The sequence below is a fragment of the Peromyscus leucopus genome, chromosome 10, assembly GCF_004664715.2.
Source record: "Peromyscus leucopus breed LL Stock chromosome 10, UCI_PerLeu_2.1, whole genome shotgun sequence".
NCBI classification, from domain to species: Eukaryota; Metazoa; Chordata; class Mammalia; order Rodentia; family Cricetidae; genus Peromyscus; species Peromyscus leucopus.
In genome coordinates this window covers 80,426,454-80,445,032 of record NC_051071.1, presented here as the reverse complement: position 1 = coordinate 80,445,032, position 18,579 = coordinate 80,426,454, and the positions used below count along the sequence as shown (strand labels likewise).

Here is an 18,579-nt window from a genome sequence, read left to right as displayed (position 1 = left end):
GGGGGTGGGGGAGAGGACACCCCCTGAGCGGCGTGGTCCTCCCGCTTCGAGGAGGCCCGGGGCTCGGGAGCCTCGCAGGTGAGAAGTGCTCGGCGGGGCCCCAGGTCGTGGACGCGGGAGGGAGTGCGGCCCCCGGCGGCGGCGGCGGCGGCGGGCGAGCGGGCGGGCGGGCGAGCGGCGGGGGCTCGGGCCGCGGTTCCCGAGGTTGGGGCCGCGGCAGGAAGCGCGCCGGCCTGCAGCGCGGCCTAACCGTCTTCGCGCCCGCTCGCCCGCCCGCCCGCCGGCTCGCCCGCCCGCCCGCCGGCCTCCCCGGACGCTCCCGGGACGCCGTGCTCGCGCGGGCCCTGGGCGCTGCCCCGGGCCTGGCCAGGTGAGGGTCGGGGGCGGGACACGCGGGGGGCGGCGGCCTGGGCCGCCTCCGCGTCTCCCGAAGAAGGGGAGGCGAAGGCAGATTTTGGCGTTCTAACTGCAGGCCCTTTCCCCGGCTGGCGGGAGGGGGGGGGGACCCCAGGGAAAGTGAATCAAAACAGTAAATCTCGGAAGACGACGTGGGGTTCGCAGCCCCTCTTGGACGTCCTTCCTTGGAGCCTGTGCGAGGAGAGACTGAGTTTTAAATACGTTCTTTTGTTGTTGTTGTTGTTTTTGTTGTTGTTGCAGATGACTTTATCGTTGGTAAGATTTTTTCCCCCCCCAACCCTAGGAAAAAATCACCCAGGGAAAGGCAGAGGAAGGAAGGAAGGGAAACTGGCCTTCTTGGCCTGTGGTGATGGTGGGATGGGATCAGTTTTGTGAATTTGAAATGGCTTGTGTCCTGCCTCCTAGAGGGAAAGGCGTGGACACATGGGACTGAGGTGGTCAGTGAGGAAGAGGAAGTTCCCGGAGCTGTCATCTTAACCCAGCCAGCTTATTGAGCTTAGCCTGTTTGGGAGGATTGTGTTGAGGGGTTGAGCTGGGCTGTTTGTACACAGTGGAAGCACATTACAGCATTGTTAGATGCTGCCTTACGGCTTCTCGCTGTCTCAGTTGCCCATCAGCGTAATCATGTACAAACCCAACGTGTTTTCCTCAAGTCTCCCAAACCTAGACCAAGCAGCCTCTGTCATCATCAACTCATTGTGTGCTCCTGGAAAGCTATTTTAGAAGAATCAAAGCAAAAAGCGGAGATAAAGGTAAATCTGCCGGCCGACTCAGTGCATTTCAGAACTGGGTATAAACGGCATTTCGGTGTATTTATTTGCTGATTTGCCTCACCGTCTTCACGTTTGTGTTTGTTTACTTTTAGCCCACACAGCTAGACCTTGACTATGGGTGGAGTCACAATACAGATTTGGTGCTTTTAGGCTGTGGTCAGTGTTGTGTGGCCAGAGATTGCTCTTTTCTGAACCGGGTCTCACAAAGAAACAGCATGTTGTTCACTGCGCAGGTGGGGGTTGGGGGAGAGGGGAGGTGAAAAGCTGGGTTCCATTACCAGTACTTGAAGAACAGCCTATGAGTGCAGTTCAGTGGGAAGAGGACTTGACTTTTACAGACCTGTTAGAACCATGGCCATGTAATCCGTATTCATTCTCATATTCTCTTTCTCCTTAGAATATCTAGAATTTGTACATCTGTTTTCTTACCTGCATCCAGATGATAATCCTTTCAGTAAGGTTGTGAGAAAAGGAAGGGGAAACATGTTTGGCACGCAGTGGATGCTCTATTTCAGTACTGCCAGCTACTGCTCTGGTTATAAGTGTGGAAAAGCGTTTTTAGGTACACATACTCATTAATGGCCTAAAACAGTATTGCTTAACTATGAGTTAGGGGTCAGGAAAATAACGGCTGGAGGTGTAGCTTTGTGTACAACTTAGCTTGCATGTGAGAGGCCCTGGGTTTGGTTTCCAACACTGAAGGGCAAAAGAAGTATTTCAGAGGCCTTTGAGATACATAAAGTATTTGTAAGCATATGAGATGTACTTTTTCTAGGAAAAAAGTAGTCAGTTTAGCCTTGCATGTGAGTTTATAAATAAATAGCCATATTTGATGTATTTACTGTTTTTGAATAGTCTCTTAGTTTCATTGCTTATGAATTTTTGTAACATATCCCCTGGGGGAGGATTCTTAAGTTCTGTACATGTTTGAATACAATCAAACATTCAAATGGATCAGAGAACCACAATTTTTGTACAGTCACAGAAGTGTTATTTAATTCTTATAGTTCATGTTGACTGATTCTGGTAAATAAAAGCTTTAGGAGTCTCAGAGTGGATGCAAAGCTTTCCTACCATCTTATGAAAATTTGCTATTTTCATTGTTTTGTATAGAGTAATGTGCTATTGGATTTTAAGTTTTTTTTAAATTTAATTTTAATTTATGTTTTTGGAAGTCCATAATGGTGAGGAGTATAAAGTAAAACCAGGAAAGGTGAAAAGAATTACAATTTTTAAAGTTATTTGCTTTTTAAAAATTTTTTTAAAATTTGCCTGGTGTAGGCTTATCTCAGGTTTACCATGCTCCTGCCTCAGCCTCCCTACTATAGTTATAGGCAGTAGCCATTTCACTTGGTCCTAATTTAAGGGATTCCCCCCTTTTCCTTTTTGGGGAATGGGGGTGAAGACAGAGCAGTGAGAATGTGGAAGTAATTGCATTGAGAGTTAAGTTCATGTCTGTTTAAAAATACCAATTTTGAAGTTGGAGAGGTGATTAAGAGAGCATAATACTCTCACAGAGGACCAGAGTTGGGCTCTCAGCACCCATGTTAGGCAGCTGATAACTGACTCTAGTGCCAGCTCTGTGGGATTTGACTCTCCTGGCTTCAGAGGGCAACTACATTCATGTGCATATAGCTATATATAGATATATACACTTATAATTAAAAATAAAAATGATTCTTAAAAATGTCAGTTTTCCTAGTGAGATTTTATTATAGTTTTAACAACAGTGATCTTAGTATATATTCTAAGTTTTGTATGTATACAGTGAGGTTTCAAAATATCCAGTGGAAGTTTTAATATATAAACAGTGAAAATTTATATATATATATATATATATATATATATATATATATAACATATATGTATGTTTATAGGGATAGCTTTACTAGAAGGCAAAATATACTTTGATCTATCTAAAAAGTTAACATACAAAGTGTTAATTATCACTATGGCACTTTCAAAAAACTTTTGTTTTGATTTCCCTACACTTTAACCCCCTTTGTTTCTGTCCTGAACCCCGTCTGGTTTCATGTCATGTATGTTCTTTTGTCCTCCCTCTCCCTCCTCAGAATCTCTTGACTCTTTCTTGGAGTCCATTGTAGTATTGTAGGCTTTACCCACATTTATTCCCACTTATATACATACACATATACAAGCTAGAATCTGCATATGAATAGAGAACATTGGTTTTGTCTTTCTGCATTTGGGTCAGTTGGCTTAATATAATGCCTTCCAGGCTACCCATTTTCTTGCACATTTAGTTTTTCCTTACAGCTGAGTAAAATTTCGTTGTGTATGTATACCACATTTTTATTATAGGCATCTAGACTGATTCCATTTTCCTTGTTAATCATGGCATCTAGGCTGATTCCATTTCCTTGCCATCATGAATATAGCATCAATAATAAATATGAATGTGCATGTTTATCACTGTCATAGGATATATAGTCTTTTGAGTGTATATGTAGGAGTGATAATTTTTAATTTTTTTGAGGTAATTTCTGTACTGGCTATACTAGTTTACACTCCCACCAACAGTGAGTAGGGACTCCTCTTTCCCCTCATCCTCTAAAGCCTGCTGGCACATGCCTACAATCCCAGCCCTGGTGAGGCAGAGGCAGAACTCTGTAGTTTAGGTCAGTCCAGGCTTCATATTGAGACCCTGTCAGACTGACCAAACCAAACCACCCCTCCGCTCAAACAAAAAAGGCAGCCCCTACTTCAAACAAACAAAAAAGCCAAGTATTTGGATAGTTTATTTTTAACACTGGATATTCATCCTTTTTGTTTAAACTAAAGAAATTATAACAAAGTCAAGGTAGAATATTATTTCAGCTTTGAAATGTAATGTTAAATAGCCTTTCTAGAATATTCATTATAAATACCTTTAATTACAAGAGATTAAAATATTTAGGAATTTCTGTCATTACTGCTAATGTCAATTATAGCAATAACTTCACTATAAAATTTTAGTGCCTTAGCATGCAGAAGTTTGCATGTCCAGGTTAGCATGGTTGTCTTCTGTGGTAATTACTTTAGAGCACCATATTTTTTGTGACTCCTCCATTCCCAGGATTTTGGGATGCTGTTTGTTGCTCACAGACCATTTCTGAAGAACTGAAAGGGACATTTCCCCAAATTTCATTGGCAAGAATTTGTCATAGAGCATTATTTAAATATAATGAATGTGAGAAATAGCCCTGGATAGATGACACTTTATCTTTGCTACAAAGAGCTTTAGGGTATTAAGTTTAGATACTTGTAAAATTATATCTAAAAGTTGAATTATAATACTTAATAATTGCTCTCCATCTTCAAAGTAAAATTTCAGGGAAAAATAGTAGGAAAGGGAGTGAAGAGCCACAAGAAAACAGGGAGCACAACTCTGGTATGTTGTGAAGGCTTGAATGGCAAGTGAATTTTACCAACTTTTTAAAGGTTTGCAGTCTTATGAGAACTTACAAATTTGGTTACATTTGGTAGTTATTGTGGTTTACTGGGTTCTGGCTGTTTGATTTGTTTCCTGTATTTTGAAATCAATTGGATCTGTGAGCCAGAACTCTGAATTTCGGTTTCTGGGGTTTAATTTCTCAGATAACTTTTTTTCTTTTTAAATTTCTTTTACTATTTTATACTTTAAAAGAACATTATTTAGGTGAGCCTTGCCATGTTCTCTTTTCTTTAGCTGCTTTGTAATTTTAAAGTTGTTAAAATAATACGTGTCTTAATCCAGAAATAACAAGAAAGTCATCAAATAAACAAGAAAAATGTAATTATTAGCCCATGTTCCATGCTTCACAATGAAAATACCACATCTTTGTTTTATTAGCTGCACTAACACTGGTACCTGAAATAGATTTTTATCTCTAGACAACTTCAATTTTAATTGAATCATAGTGTATTCTTTCATTGCCCAGGAATCTTACAGTGTGAAACCCTGACTCATGTTTACTTACTTTCCCCTCAGAACTTGGCTGTATATCTCTGCATATTGCTTTACTTGGTGAGATCTCATTTTTCCTTTCCCCTTTCCTTCTCTCTCCACTCCTTTTCTCTCTTTTTATTCCTTTTTCCTTTCCTCCTCCTCCTGTTCTCTCTTCCTTTTCCCTCACTTTGCCTTCCTACCCTCTGAGGAAGATTTTTGAGTAGTTTGGTTAACTTCCTCATGGTAAATATTTCTAATGTTTTGCATCTTGAAAATTAAAAGCCTTGTTCAAAGACCCATTCTGTACTCGTTAATAAACCTAGTTCTAAAGAGAAGTATGAAAGATGTAAAGGAGACATTGCAAAGCTTATGGAGATCTGTGCATATATGTCTGTTACTTTCTAATCATAATGTTAACAAAACAAAACCTCCAAAATAAGTGTTCATCCTATAGGCTCATATTTAATGCAACATCTGTGTTTAAATTTATGAAAAATAGTGACTTCTGTACAGAATGGAACCTGCTAGTCACTTTGTTAATATGACAAAATAGCCAAGTGAAACAATGGAGGGAAAATTTATTTAGCTTATGATTTCAAAGGTTTCACTTCACAGTTTGCTGGCTTTATAATTTTTGGACCACAGCAAAGCAGAGAAAAGCTGTTCACTTTATGGTATCTAGGAAGCAGGGATGGGGTAGGGACAAGACATATCCTTACAAGGCATGCTCTCAATGACTCACTTCCTCCACTTGGGCTCATTTCTAATTTCTACCATTTTCCATCCCAGTAATGCCATCAAATTATGAGTTTGTTAGTAGGTTAGTCCACTGATACGTTGAAGTACTGACACAATCACCTCCCTGGAGCCCATTAGCTGCTAACCAAGCCTTTAATACAGACCTTGCAGAGGGCATTACAGCTACGAATATAAGAGTAAACCTTGAAACACTGTAAAATTGTTTCAGGTTTGAAAACTTTGAATCAGGAAAACTGGGTGTCTTAGTTTACTATCTGATTACTATGAAGAGACACCATGATCAAGGCAACTTAAAAAAGAAAGCGTTTAATTGGAGGCCTACTTACATTTATCAAGGATGAGTCTATGATGGTCATGGCAGGCAGCATGACATCAGACAGGCAGACATGGCACTAGAGCAGTAGCTAAGAGCTTACTGATGAATTGGAGGTAAGAGAGAGAGAACACTGGGAATGGTGTGAAACCTCAAAGCTCACCTTCCAGTGACACACCTCCTCCAACAAGGCCACACCTCCTAGTCCTTCCCAAACTGCCCACCAACTGGGAAACAAGCATTCAGCTCCATTAGCTTGTGGGGGCCATTCTCATTCAAACCACCGTACTGGGCATAGTAACATACCTGAAATCTCAACACTTGGAGGACTGTCAGGAGAGTGGCAAGTTCAGGACAAGTTTCTGCTGTATAGCAAGACCCTGTTTTTAAAGGAAATAATTTTAAAGGGGGTGAACAAAACCAAACCCATACCTAGCCAATTAGTACATGTTAATTAATTTTTTAATAGCTATAAGCTATTGAACTTAGGGTTCTAGGAAATTAAGACATTTAAAGTATAGTAATATTGAAGTTGAACCTAGGGTGCTGAGCATGCTTTATCTGTGTCCTACTACTGAGTTAAAATAGCTTGCTTTTCTTTCCCTCCCTCCCTTTTGGATTAAGTCTTTACTATGGAATGGAACTAAGAAAATTCATCCCCATAGCCTTTACACATGTAATCTAAACTAATATTTCTGAAAATACTGTGACCTAGACAGGATTCTTAAGAATTTGAGTCTTGGATTTTCCATGTTATAGCTGTCAGAAATACATTTAATTTCTCTGTTTCAGTTTCTCTATTTGTAATAAGATAGTAAGAGCACTTATCTCAGAGTTGAATAATGATTAAATGATTTGATTCTCATAGTGTTTAGAATGATATCTAACAGATCTGCAGTAAAAGCTATAACTTCAGTATATGCTAGCTATTGAAGCTTCTTATTAGTAAACATACAAGTTATTTAACATTCCTGATTACAGTGGGATATGTTTGACTAGAGTGCTAATTTTTCCATGAATAGGTCATTTAAATCTGGAATAGCAAACAAGGGGACTATGCTAACTGACAGTAAGATTTAGTGCTGTTTCAGACAGTGCATAATAGGTTTTAACTTACAGGGATTAGTAAGCAGAGGTGCTAATCTTTTTCCCCCTTTATGATGAAAGGAAAAGAAGGAAAGAAAATAGATTACAGCAACATCTTTATCATTTTTCGACATTCCTTTTGTTCCTTTATATATACTATCACCAGACAGATTTTTGTAAATTTCAACTCACCTTCTATTTCATACTTAAAATGTTTCAGTTATAATAATAGTTAATATTTTCTGATTCTACATTATGTGTTAGGTTGAGTCAGTAAACTTTTGGTAAAGATGTAAATCTTTTGATTTTGTAGGTCATGTAAGATCTTCGTTGCATAATCTTATTTTTGTTGTTGTAATTTTATTTCTTCCATTTGAGGCAGGATTTCACTTTACAGCCCAGGGTAGTCTATAATTCAAGACACTCCTCCTGCCTCAATCTATTTAGTATTTGAATTACAGATGTGAGCCATATCCAGATAGAATTTTTGTTTTTTAATTATTACTTAAAGATTAAAAATTAGCCGGGTGGTAGTGGTAACATGCCTTTAATCTCAGCACTCAAGAGGCAGAGGCAGAGGAATCTCTGAGTTCAAGGCCAGCCTGGCCTAGAGAGCGAGTTCTAGGACAGCCAGGGTTATATAGAGAAATCCTGTCTCAAAAAAACAAACAAAAAACAAAAATAAATAAATAAAAATTAGTAACTACTATCAATTCAGGGTGTAAGCAGTTTACTATCCCTATGCTAGATTTAAATGAAATATTTATTATAGTATTGGTAAAATTGATATTAATCCCTATTGTATATTTGAGAATACTGAAATTGAGCAGATTTCATAAAGGCCACATACTAAGTGGAAGGTTGACAATTAGGTTGTTGGAATTCCTAACCTGTGTGCTTTCCAGCATATTTGTTGCCTAGTCTGCTACAATAAGGTACACATTTCATAGCACCATAAGGAAGGCCCGTCAAGATCTTTTCTTTGCTTACCTCTCCAGTTTTATTATTTATTACTCTTTCTTCTCACATATTCCCTAGCTTAGCCACAGTGAGTAACTTAGAGTCTGGTCTGTGCTTTAAATGTGCCTACAGTACCTTATACTTTATGACCCCACTGACTTCTTTAATAATTCACCTCAGGTGCTACTTAATCTGAGAAACCTTATCTGACACTTCCAGGCTTTGCTTTATGATTTTCCTTGTATGCCTTTAGTATTGTATGTGTTCCTCTTTGATAAAATTTACCACAGGATCTTATAATTACCTGGTTTATGTCTTGGCTTTTCTTCTAGACTATGTCATTTTGAAGAGTACAGATGATATATACTTCATCTTTATAGCTCAAGTGTTTGAAACATAATAGGAAACATGTAATGCTTTGTATATAGTAAGAACTTAGGAAATGTGTATTAAATCCATAAGTGCCATTATAAGCAGTGGAAATTACATTAACAAATATGTAGTTGCAGATGTTAAGTTTTGGAAAGTCAGTTTAACTTCTGATTAACTTTCATGACTTGAATAGGAACATGAAGTTAATAGGACAAATTAAACCATGATTATTTGTGGGATCTGTGCCTACATAAGGATTATTAGTTTTGTCTTTATGTCATTGACACATATTTCAGTTCCAGAGCAGCAAGTATTTTTAAAATACATAAATTGAGGCCTCTTACTAATATTTATTTATTTATTTTTGGTTTTTCGAGACAAAGTTTCTCTTGCGTAGTTTTGGTACCTGTCCTGGTGCCAGCTCTGTAGACTAGGCTGGCCTCAAACTCACAGAGATCCACCTGTCTCTGCCTCCCGAGTGCTGGGATTAAAGGTGTGTACCACCACTGCCTGGCTCTTACTAATATTTAAATAAAAAAGTTATAGTGTGGCTTTATTTTAGAAGCACTCATTAGTTAACCACACACTTATTTTTACTGGTAGATACTGTATAGCTCCGAAATCTCTTATTTACCTATACTATTAAAGACATTGGGAACCATTGGGTGATTTTGAGCAGGTTGATAAAAGTTTAAAGTTTACTCATTCTCTTTGAAACCCGTGCTAGGGATGGAGCCTGGGTCTTAAGAATATTAACCTGGACATTTGAAGAAGGCCTAGTTTGAGTTGAGCAGCCTGAGCACCAGTCCAGCCTGATGGGTGTACCTTTCCTCCTTCAACAAAGAAGCTTATTTTTGCAGCAGATGGAGGCCACTACAGAGATCTATAGTTGGTCAAAATGCAAAAAATAAGTGACTGAATGCCTAACCCCATTTGGCACATCTGCGATACAACCCCTACACTTAAGGCTCAGGGAAAAATAAGAGGTTTCAGAAAGATAAGAGCCAGAGATCCAGATTGTCTGCTGCAAAGACATGACAGAGAAGCTGAACCATGAAATCTCAACAATATGATTGCCTAAACAAGACCTGCATAATGACAATACCATTTGACATACCAATGTGGATGGGTTAATCTCAAAAGATCCCACTCCTGCATGAGGAACTATAGAGTACTCTGGCTTCCAGAGAGGGAGAGGGAGCTTTATCCGGTGACAAGTTCTCTGATATCTAATTCTGAGTGTTCATCCCTAAACACATGTTCATTTGAGCAGCACTAAATGGTGGACTTAGTAGGGTGTGTGTACATATACATAAATATATATACATATGTAAGTGATAAGTGTTGAATTTGGAAAGGGGTTGGGGGACATGGAGGAGTTGGACATGGGAGGAATTGGAGTGGAGAGAGAGTAAAATGATGTAAGTACACACTCATGAAATTCTCAGGAAATGAAAACTTTAATATTATTCTGGTAGACGAGGAATCAGTTGAAGTGAGAATAAATCTTTTAAGATTTAGAATTAAAATATAAATGGTTAAGTCAAGAAATAGGTATAAAGTAGTGGTATAGATATAATCAAAACATTGTTTGAAATTCTCAAAGAAGTAATACAATAGATTTATGTTGAGATGAAAAAAGAAAGCTTACAAGGTACATTGGTTATTTTGTATGAAGGAGAGAACTCAGAGCAAGTGAGAATATGCCAAAAAGTTGGTTCAGGGAAGGTAATTAAGAATTTTGTGTTAGCCGTGGCACAAACCTTTAATCTCAGCACTTGAAAAGCAGAACTTCCAGATCTCTGAGTTTGAACCCAGTCTTAGCAATATACTGAGTTCCATTCAGGCCTGCCAGGACTACATAGTGAAATCCTGTCTTTAAAAATAAAAATTTTAAGAGAAATAGGTTGGTGCGATATCTACTGGAATGATTTGCATTGTTTCCTGAATTCAGGCCCTTCTTAATTTTGAGAATACTGAGTATATTCAGTATTGACTTCCTGGCCTGTAGACTTCATAGGTTCTTAACTTTTGCTAGGTTCTCAGAACACCATTGATAGCCTTGAGAAGGCGGTGGTTCTTTTATATAATAATTAAAGGTAAATGAAAGAAAATAAATTGGATTGAAAAAGAACCTTGTTGGGCTGAGAGTTTAGCTCATTTGATAGAGTGCAACTTAGCATCACTTAGCTTTGGTTCTGTCCTACCATCACGTACAGTTGGATGTCGTGGCACACACCTGTAATCCCAGCACTTTGGAGATGGAGGCAAGAGGATCAGTTCAAGGATACCCTGTGATACATAACACCTTGTCTCAAAAAGAAAAACAAAATTAGCTCTTCCCCTAAAAATTTCTAATCAAACAAAACCATTAATTGAAATACTAAAATAAATAAAAACAAATATGTGCTATGAAAGTATATAACCTTCGTTATTAGTGCATTTAAGTATAAGATGATCTAGCAGTAAGTCTGATGACAACCACAATTGTAAAGTAGTGAAAATATTCTGAGATTTTTGTAATAACTATAATGTTACATGAACATTAAATTCTGTTTTTGACAAAAGTCATAGTTACCTATCACTACTATGTAGGTTGTCTAGGTCTGTATGAAAACCGTGATAGTTTCTTCCTATACAAATTCAGATTTCCTTGATATTCATGGACCCCAGGTTAACAATCTATACTTATTCTCTCAACTTTGTGTATTTTGTCTTAGTTACATACTTTTTTTTTTTTTTTTTAAATATGTGCTCTTTTAAAAAGAACTTGAAATGATACTAAAGGGGATAAATTTCCTGGTTATTTTATCTCATAGTAATTAAGACTGTTAGTGTAGTATATAGAACTATTATCTGAGCAATATGCTTTTATATAGCCACACTTAATTTACATTTAAAAAAGTAGAATCATATTGTATATGCTGTTTTTTTAATTAAAACACATCACACTAATTTTTTATCCACTAGTTAAATTTTATGCTTTCAAATTTTTATAGCATTAAAAATTTGTGTGCCACATTACAAAACTCTGCTTCCTGAGAATTAAAGGTGTATGTCACCAAGCCTGGCACATCTGTAATAATTCTAATGGTCTTTACCTTGCTGAAAAGTTCTCTGTACACTAAGACTGTAAATTTTTTTTCTGCTTCTTTTTCTAGGAATGTACAGAACTAAACTTGGCATGACTTAGTCAGAGCTTAGGTTTTATAGTTAGACAACTTATGTTTCATAGTTGTGGGTTTATTTTGTTTTCTCCATGCTAAGGATTAAATGATAAGCTAGGCAAGTATTATTCCTGAGCCATATCTCCAGCACTTAATCTATGTTTAAATTCCAGTTAATTGCTTCTTGGGCTTTTGGCCAAGATCAAGCATAGCATCTGTTCTTATCAGTTTGCTGTCTGATGTATTATCTTTCCAAGGATAATATGTAAGTTTTTGGAGTAAGTAGGTAGAATAGGAACATGCTATACTTTCATTACATGTATAAACCTGGTATTGCAAGAATAGTACACGGTGTTGGGGGACTTAAAAGAAATTCTACTTACTCATCATCTGTGGAGTATTGGATGTTTCATAGCTTTTCTGTATCTTAATTTCCTTATTTGTAAATTGAAAGTTAATGTAATTCATAATTTCAGTGAAATGAAACATAAGAGTACATACAGATCAAGCTATCTAGGCATGTACTGGGCATTTAGTGCATGTTTTCTTCTCCTAACTCATAAACCCTGTCTTTCTTTATCCTACTTAAAATTCAGTTCAGAAGATGTGAGGGAGTTTCAAGAGAGTGTGATCCTCAGTTGTCAAAACTAGGAAAGTCATTTGGGATTAGTATTGATTGAAAAGAGACCAAATCTTCGGTTAGTAATTATGAAGTCACTTAAAAGACATTTTTCAGCCGGGTGGTGGTGGCACATGCCTTGAATCCCAGCATTCAGGAGGCAGAGGCAGGCGGATTTCTGTTGAGTTCGAGGCCAGCCTGGTCTGCAAAGTGAGTTCCAGGATAGGCTCCAAAAAGCTACACAGAGAAACAAACAAACAAACAAACAAAAAAAAAAAAAAGAGAGAGAGAGAAAGACTGTGTGAATATATATAAATTTAGACAATTTTTTATCATAAATAACAATAATTGTAATGTACTCACAATTAATCATCTACCTGATTAAAAATTACTCAGTTCAAATTTAGTTCTTAGTGGCTACTTTATGATATTTTCATACATTATTCATTATATTACATTGATTTCTGAAATGTTTTACATTGCTTTTGTGGAAAATAACAGTATTTTGTAAAAAAATGAGAAATAGAAAAATGTATACATTTGTCATAGTTCCAAGACAGTGAGATTTTAAATTTTTGTTTATTTGTTGTAATTTGGTTACATTTCTCCCTTCCCTTTTATCCCTCCAAACCCTCCTGTAGATCCTTCCCCATTCTCCTTCAGATTCATTGCCTCTTTTTTCATTACTTATTATTGCATGCATGTAATGTTTATATAAACATACATATTCCTAACCATAATCTGCTGAACTTACATAGCATCACTTGTATGTATGTTTTCAGGGCTGACTGGCATTGGACAACCAATGGGTGTGGTCTTCCCTGGCGAGGGCCGTCTCTTCTGCTCCCAGCTTACTCAGTTGCTTGTAGTTCTTTGTGTAGGGTTGAAGAGTTGTGGGCTTTTCCTGGTCTGTCTGGTTGGTCATGTTTGTTAATCGCTCTCGTTCAGCTCATGTTTGGGCAATTCTGTTGGTGAGACTTAACACGTGTAGGTTCTGATGTTACTACACAATCTTACAGCAAACTCCCTGATCCTCGGGCTCTTACAGTCTTTCTACCCCATCTACAATGTTCCCTGAGCCTTAGGTGTGGGAATGTCTTGTAGATGAATTCATTGATACTGAGCTGCACAACTCTGTGTATTGATTGGTTGTGGTTTTCAGCCTTGGTCTTGGATGGAAGAAGTTTTTTTGATGATAACTGTGGGTATAAGGACAACTGTTTATAGGTTATTATTAGGAATTAGTATGCTAGTTTAGTAAATTGGTGATTGTCGATTCTCCTCGAGTAACCATAATTTTACTAGCACTGAGTAGCTAGATTTTTAGTACCAGATCATTGGTGTGGTTCATAGGCATCATAAATGGGTAGAAGCTTGCATGGTCCCTTCTAGTACCATGAAAGCTACTCCACAGGGAGTAGGAATTCAGGTTCTTCCAACTCTGGGTCTCTGGGCCCTGTTTCTGAAGTGCATGGTGTCTTTAACAATAGGGACTTACTTAACCTTGTACTTCCCAGGAGTTACCAAGGACAATAGCAATAGGCTGCAAGTTTTGGGAGTCTGTTAGATATCCCTGGTATTGATTTGTTTGTTTTGGCTTATTTTTAGGACAAAGGAAACAGTTCTGTCATGGGTTTTTATCTAAATGTTTCTAAAATGTTACATTCTTATGCTTTTTTGTCAAAACTAACTTCAAAATAAAGTTTAAGAAAAAAATGTAGCATTTTTCTCAGTTGTAATAGTGGATATGGATTGTGTGTAATTAAGTTTCAAAAATTGATAACAAATACCATTCTTTGACTCTATAGTTACCTGTTATTCCTAGTATGTTAAATGTGTATACTGTTACTATTTTGTATTGTCTAGCTAATGGAACAAAATTGTGTTTTTTAAGTAACAGAACTAGACATTTGCTTCTTTGTGACCTTTAATGAGTTTGTTATGGAGGAATTTCTACTCTAGGACTAAAATTTGGAAGAACATTATATTTTGTGTGTTTTGTTGCTTTTGTGGATTGTCTACCTGCCAAGAAAACAGAAATTGAAATGAAAGGTTCTGGGGCGTTTGTAGGAAATGAACAAATAAATTTAGTTTCTTCTGATAAAATAAAGGTTTCTCTTTCAGTGGGCAGCTTTGTTTTTGCTTTGGGCCATAGCATGGAAACATTGTTGACTCAGAGCCTTTGTAAGAGCCTTTGTAAGTTCTCAAGTTGTTTATTCTTTTAACCATTTATTTTAGGAACGATTTTAAAGTCATTACCTTTACCTTTTAAACCTTGTTTGTTCAGTACAAAGCACTACCTTTTGATAGGGGTTTGTATGAGTAGATTAGATATTTTGGTGAGAAATTAATCATGCCCCTGTCCTTCTCCAAAGGTTGATCTTTATGTTTAATGCTGTTTTGAATGATTGTGAGTCAACATTGAATCTTTCCTTTGAACCCTTTCATAATAAGATATGGAACCTTTTCCTTTATAGTTTTTCAATGTTATTCTGGACAGTTTGGTTATTGAAATTTTTCTGTTTTACTTCACTGTTTCTAGTGGAGGCTTCAGATTTAGCTAATGCTTTTCCACATTCTATACTTTGGTTCTCAGAATAGTAATAATTAATTTTATTACCTCTTTCTAGATTACTGTTTTCGTCTAACACTGGGACATTGTATAATTTGGTTCGTGTCAAAAAAATATGGGACAGTTATTACAGATTATTCTTAGGCTTTTGTATTCAAGGTTTAACTTAACATATTTTATCAGAAAACTAAAGTGATACAAAAGGTTATGCATCATGAAAACGGTTTATTAGTTCAACTTAGTTTTTATACTGTTTTCTAGAAATTGAAATAAATAGTAACTTAAATTACTGTTTCCTTTTTTTTTTAGATGCTGTATAACCTTCTTAGTTTATATATGAATGTTGTTTTGTTTAAGGCCTTGCCTGACCTAGAACTCTGTATGTAGCACAGACTAGACTAGCTTTGAATGTACAGAGATCCATCTGCCTCTGCCTCCTGAGTGCTGAGATTAAAGGCATGTGCTACCACAACTACCATAGGTAATTGTTTATCTAAACAAAATTTTGTGAAGTATGACTAAAGTCACTGATTTCATATATGATCTGAGATAAAGCATGAAATTGGAAGGAAAAAGGAAGATTTTGTATGAATTGTTTTGTTGCTTCCTGTTTTTGGTCCTTCTCTGTTTAAACATGTTGGGCCAAATGTAGTTCTTTAGTGGACTTGTCTATGATGTGTGATCCCTTTATAGGCACTCTTGTAGTTTGTCTCATTTTGGGTCTAAATATAATTTATGGTTGACTTTGTTTATAGGAACAGAGATGCTATCATTTCTAGGATTATCTGAAGAAAAAAAACTTGGTAATATAGGATTGTGTTTGCCCATTTTCCAGGTTATGCTGCCAGTGGATTTAGTGGTATACTTTTCTATGTGCATAACTTGCTAGTGATGAGTTCTCTTAAGAGAACCATTCATAGTTTTCTGGACCTTTCCACATCAGTCATTAATTAAGAAAATGCCCTGCCGGGTGGTGGCGGTAACAGTGGCACACGCCTTTAATCCCAGCACTCGGGAGGCAGAGGCAGGCTGATCTCTGTGAGTTGGAGGCCAGCCTGGTCTCCAAAGTGAGTTCCAGGAAAGGCGCAAAAGCACAGAGAAACCCTGTCTCGAAAAACCAAAAAGAAGAAGAAGCAGCCGCCCTGCAAGCTTGCCTATAAGACAGTTTTAAAAAGGAATTTCCTCAATTAAGATTTCCTCATCCCAGATATGGTCTAGGTTTCTGCAAGTTCACAAAAACCAACCAGTACAGAGGTATTTTCTCAACTGAGGTGTCCTCTTTTCAGATGACCCTATCTAGCTTCTGTCAAGTTGGTAAAAAAAATCTAACCAACACAATGTATAATATTGATCATATTCCTTTCCTGTTAAGTTTTATAAAAATGATATAACATTAATGAAACATGCTTTTCATTCCTCCTTACTATAGATAAGGATTGTGTATCGTGTTTGAATCTAGGTCTGTTTGATTTGCTTAATACTTATGTAATCTTAGAATGGAAAAATGCCCATAGAATTCACATGTGTTATATTATATAGAAAATAAAGCTTTCATTTTCTGAAAACTTTGAGAAATATTTAAAATAAGCCAAATGTGGTAGAAATCAAGTTTTTCTCTTTGTGAAAAATGCTTATATTCTTTGTGTTTTATAAGTAATTATGCAACATTTATGGAAAAATAGGGTTCATTATTATTATTATTACTAGAATTTTGGGGTTCTCACTGGGTTGCCAGATGATACAGAGAACATCAGGGGCCCCCTTTGGATTTTTGTTGTCATAAATAAAAGAACTTAGGAATGAACTTAAATGGAAGCTCAAGGCAGTTTTATTGGAGTTTAAAGAAAGAACATCCTAGGGTAGGCAAGCTGTAAATCCTTAGTAGGTGCCTGGAGAAGGGAAGGAAAAAAGCCATGCTGTTGCTTGAGAGCTTCTCTCCAGGTTCCCCAAGCCCCGCAGTCCCACAATCCACTTATAAAATAATCACTCAGACGCTTATATCACTTATAAACTGTATGGCCGTGGCAGGCTTCTCGCTAACTGTTCTTTTATCTTAAATTAACCCATTTCTATAAATCTATAGCTTGCCACGTGGCTGGTGGCTTACCGGCGTCTCTACATGCTCTTCTCCTGGCGGTCGCTGCAGTGTCTCCCCCAGCCTTCCGCTTCCCAGAATTCTCCTCTCTCCTTGTCCCACCTACCTCCTGCCTGGTCATTGGCCATCAGTGTTTTATTTACATAGAGTGATATCCACAGCACTTCCCCTTTCTTCTTTTTTTAAAAAGGAAGGTTTTAACTTTAACATGGTAAAATTACATATAACAAAACAATTACCGAGCAAAAATTATAGTTACAATATTAAAGAAGATGTCCTATCTATCTTATATTTGTGAGTTTAAGGTTTTATAGCTAACTTATCTTTTATCATAACTGAGGAAATTACGACTATCTAGCCTTCAACCACATCAAAGATCTGAGAAGGAACATAATGGTACCTGAGAAATGGTAGACGGATGCAAGCAACTTCGGGAATCTTGCAAGAGTAGACCAAGACAGCTGGCAGCCTGGACAGTCACCTAATGTTTCTCAGCATTGTAGGTGCATTCAAATTGGCTACAGGCCTAGAGTATCTGACAGACCATTTTCAGAAGCAGGATTTCTGAAAGACCATCTTACCCTCTCTTGGCAGAGTACAGTGGTCGCTTTCCTTGTGTCCCGCTTGTCCAGAAAGGAGAGCATTGCATTTGTACTGTCAGCCATCAAGGCAAGGGCAGTTCTTTGCCCAGTAGGCCATTTTGTGCCAAAAGACAAACTTCCAAATGGAAATGTCTTAGAAGCCCAACATTCTCTCGGGATCAATTGGTGCAGCCAGGAGCAATTGTGTCTCACGTCAACAGAATTCTAAGTTATTTAAATGCCATATTCTCTAGGTCTATGAAGTGTTTGAAGATTACCTATCTATCTGAAATATATCTATGTATACCTAGAAGACTTAACTAACATGGCTACAAATATGATTATCATAGATGACTGATTATTAATCTATTTTTAATCATCCATTACAATTTTAAATGAGTTAAACATAATACCTCAAACAAGAATAGAAATATATATATACAGTATAACAAAATTAACTTCAAGTTTGTATTAATAAACTAAAATTTTTACCAATGTAAAACATTTTAAACATAAACTAAAATCTATACCAATGTAAAACATTTTAAACAAGTTGTTCTTTAAAAGTAGGTTCATTAATCTACCCTTTTATCTTATCATCTCCATATCCTCCTATATATCTATATTATATCCCCTTTTCTTTTTTAGAAAGAGATCACATTTATAATCAACCTGTTTTAAATAAAAATATTGGTTTTTCTCTGTCCCACACCAGAGGGCTCTTCTGATTTGGGACACAAGAATCTTTTAACCATTTTTTTTTTAAAGCAATATGTCTGGGTTTAGAGGGGGAGTGAGCCAATTCCACCTCTAAAGCCAGCTTGGTATATTTGGGAATTTGGGCGTAGCATCTCTTACTACTTCCTGCTGGAGGGGGGCGCTGTATCTTATGGGGATACAAAGAAAATTTTAGACCTATGGGGTAGTCCGTGAGGCT

At 37.2% G+C, this 18,579-nt stretch overlaps 1 protein-coding gene and 1 non-coding gene across 6 annotated transcripts in view; both read left to right on the top strand.

Moving 5' to 3' along the window:
- The window catches only part of Cnot6l (CCR4-NOT transcription complex subunit 6 like), an 89,013-nt gene that overhangs the window by 3,051 nt on the left and 67,383 nt on the right, over positions 1-18,579 (top strand). The window contains exon 1 of one of the 5 annotated variants that reach the window (XM_028873138.2): positions 58-78. The exons of 3 other annotated variants lie outside the window; for them this stretch is intronic. The gene's annotated coding sequence lies outside the window, so the exon portion shown is untranslated. Of the gene's footprint in view, positions 1-57; positions 79-449; positions 1,170-18,579 lie in introns of those variants that run through there. One more of the 5 variants, XM_028873139.2, reaches the window with a different exon arrangement.
- On the top strand, positions 11,952-12,142 carry LOC114695766. The gene has a single exon (XR_003734915.1). It is a non-coding gene; the product is annotated as a U2 spliceosomal RNA (small nuclear RNA).